The sequence below is a fragment of the Entamoeba invadens genome (assembly GCF_000330505.1).
Source record: "Entamoeba invadens IP1 unplaced genomic scaffold scaff_1105074726561, whole genome shotgun sequence".
NCBI classification, from domain to species: Eukaryota; Evosea; order Mastigamoebida; family Endamoebidae; genus Entamoeba; species Entamoeba invadens.
The window spans coordinates 2845-6644 of record NW_004443755.1 but is presented as its reverse complement, the minus strand read 5'-3'; positions in this window follow the sequence as shown (position 1 = coordinate 6644).

Genomic DNA, 3800 nt, shown 5'->3' with positions numbered 1-3800 from the left:
GAATGTGTAGTGGAACTAAAATGGATAGGAGGGGGGTCTGCGTCACTAATGAGGGTAATGAGAACAAAAATGTTATGGACGAACAAGAAGAATTTGAAAGAGAAAAAGATACGACGATGATTATTGTTGATAAAGTTTCAGATTTGCAATATATAATATTCTGTATATTGTTGGTGTTTATAATTGTTTCAAATGTATTGTTTCTTATGTAATTTGATATGTGTATTTATTGTTTGGTTGTTAATTATAGTTGGTCAATTTTTATAATCATTTAAATATGATTTATTATCATTTTGTTATTGTATTTTTATTATTTTTTAAGTCGTGCAATATAGTAAGAGAAAATTTATTACACTTTTACTGTAATCACAACAAACAATGACGTTCAATACGCTCATTATAAAGAATAACGCATATACATCAACTCAAAGTCTGTTTATATTTTCACTGTGTATTGATAAAATGCCTTCTATTTTATTTCAAATTGTTCAAATTAAAAAAGGCACAAAAATGATGAAAACAAAAACACATTTTAATGGAAACCACGCAATTTCTATTGATCATCATGCGTTCAATTTTATTCACAAAATTCACTTGAAACATATTGTGAATGTGATTTAGTAGATAACACTTAAGTGAAGAATGTGTAATATTAAGAAAATGGCAACAGTGTGTGTGAGAAGTTCTATGATTATACTATCTAAATAGACACACTGTCTACAATATGAAAAGGGTGCTCAAATTGTTATTAAAATAAAGGGAGTCGTGTTACATATGCTTTTAAGAATAATTTTGAGACATAAAATAATGATTGTATTTATGTTGTTGAACTTTCTGAAAAGTGCAGACTGTTTTAACCTTAGCCTGTAGTGGTGCCTGCCGTGCCGCATTTTAAGTAATCAACATAGATTGATTAAATGTGAAGGGAAGTTTATGAGTTGTGCTTAATTTGTTTCAAATTAAATAAAATGAAATGTTAAATGTAACTATATTGAAGATTTGGAATTTACAACAAGAGAAGTGAAGAAATTTGTCATCAATATTACACCTAAAAATTGCAAGACGTGTTCAGAGTATGAATGTGCCAAATGTTATGATGTGTGTTATGAAAATAAAAATTTCATATTCACAAAATGTGGCGAATTTTGTGCTAAATGTACAGATTTATAGTACAACTTGTTCTTCGTATATTAATAAATATGTTTTTATTTTTCAAACCATCCAATGGTCAAATGAAATTGAATCACAAATTGCAACTCATACAATTTAAAATCTTTGCTTGTAGTGCAATGAATGCAAAACAAACAACAAAGTTAAACCAAATGGTAGTGAGTGGATTCACAAGACAAATGTACGTGTTATTATACTATCAATCATCTTTGATATGTTGATAGTAATGTTATTTATTATCACAATAAGGTTAATGAACAGACTTTATTGATTTTATGTTATATAAGATTGATGTTCTTCAAATAATAAAAATAATTATTGTTTATGAAATAAAGTAAAAAGACTTCAATCAATTTATCATTTCATTATATTGATGTATTGTTAATTCGTTTATTCAATATTATATTTATTCCTATTAATTATTTATTTTTATTTTTCTGTATAAATTTCCTTTTACAAAAAAGGTTTATGTTATTAACAATAATAAAGTACTTTATCTATACTTTAATAGTTTTAATTTATTAATTATAAAATTTGTACTATTTACAAGTTGACTTTATTATTATAAATAACCAAAAAAACTATTAAAGTATAGGTAAAGTACTTTATTACTTTTACTATAAATATAACATAGCTTTTTTTAAAAAAATAACATTATTATAATGGTTGAGGTATTACATTAATTATGAAAACTCCTTTAAATTATTTAAATAAATTAAAAAAAACAATAATTCAAGTTGAAAAAATTTATGAATTTATGCCAAAAAAATTATATCATTAATTATTTTTACTTTATTATATTAAAGTAGCTGAGAATAATTAAAACAATAAAAAGTTCAAATAGAAACAGTATGTTGAAAATAGTCGACGACATCATTGCTCTCTGCACTCCATTAAAAGAAACTCTTCTTTCTCAAACAATAGAAGAAGAACTCCCCACTTATGTAAATGACACGAATCAACCAATTTTAACTCAAATTGAAAACGCTAAAAAACACTTTGATGACATTAAAGAACATCACATGCCAGACGCTAAGGTATTAGAAACGCTCACAACCTTTTCGACTCAACTCAATGTCCTCATAATTAATTTTAACACCAAATTTGCTTCAATTAAAAATCAAGCCACTGAAGAGTTGAACACAACTTCAAAACTTATTTTGTTTCTAACTTCCCAAGTATGTGACGCCAAGCAAAAAAGCCTTCAAAGTGACATCGCCAAACTTGAAAAGACCAAAGCAGAGAAGCTTCAAAAGTACCTAATACACAATAACACGTCATCATTTGATACAACTGGGTGTATTGATATGATTTTAAATAATAAACCGAATCCAATGAATCAGTTCCAAATAATGTCAACTCAAAATGGAAGTCAAAATGAATATCAAAAAGTCGAAACCAGTGTAAAAAGTGGGGGGAGTGGTATGCAAGCGCAAAATGTTGTTAAATGGAACATTTTTGGAGATTTTGCACCAGAAAAAACACAAATAGAAGTAAAACAATATAACTCAGTTGGTCAAACTGAAAAAATCGAATTGAGTCAAACTGAAAAGGTTAAGAAGAGTGAAAATAAAAATTTATTTGATACATTCATTCTGAATGGCGGAAGCGATATTAACACAAATGAACAAAACTTGGCTTTTATGAATTTAAGTGAAGCGTTACAAAAATGGGATCCAAAACATTACACATGCGAAAATCCAAAGGAATCACAAGAACAGTAAGTTTTATTAAATGAGACCAATTTATAAAATTGAAGAAAAACATTTTTATTTTTTCTTATTAAAATTAAAATTTTATTTAATATGTAATTCAAAAGTAATTTTGATGTTTTGATATATATATTATAAATAAATGATTTTTATTACGGAAATTAAGTTATAGATTTATTGTGTTTTTGTTGATATTCAAAAAGTGAAAATCGTTTATTTTCAATTTTATCGGGTTTTAAAGAACGAATGAAATGTAAAACTCAAATAGTAATAATATATTTGTGATAAATTTAATAATATGGTTTATTAAATACAATCATAACAGTGAGAGTTTTTTTAATTATATATAATGTGTTTAATTCTTTTAAAATATAAATCGAAATTATATAATTTATTAGAACACAACACATTAAAGAGTTTCTCAATGCTTTGAACCAAGGTGAGGCAAGCTGCCAAAAATGTGTTGGCCTAAAAATCGGGAAAAAAAAGGTTGCCACATCATCACCTATTTTTGGATGTTTATATCTCAGAAACAATATGATATTATATTGGTTTCATTAAATGTAAAAAAACAGGAAAAATACCCACATAAAAAAGGCAAAATTTTCAGAAAGACAAGTTTTTCCCGAAATTTAGCAATAAAAAAAGCCAAATTGACCGATTTATTAATTATTTATTAACTATACTTATAATTAAATATAACTAAAATTAATATAACGTCATTATAATTGTGTATTATAATTTATAATTATATATATTATAAATATTGGTACAATTAATTTACATTATTTAATTATGTATTAAATTTTATAATATTTTTAAATTAAAAAATAATACAATTATTTTCAATAAATAAAATAACATTCAGTAAAAATTAATAAATTTATAATATATATACTATTTTTAATAGTACAAAAA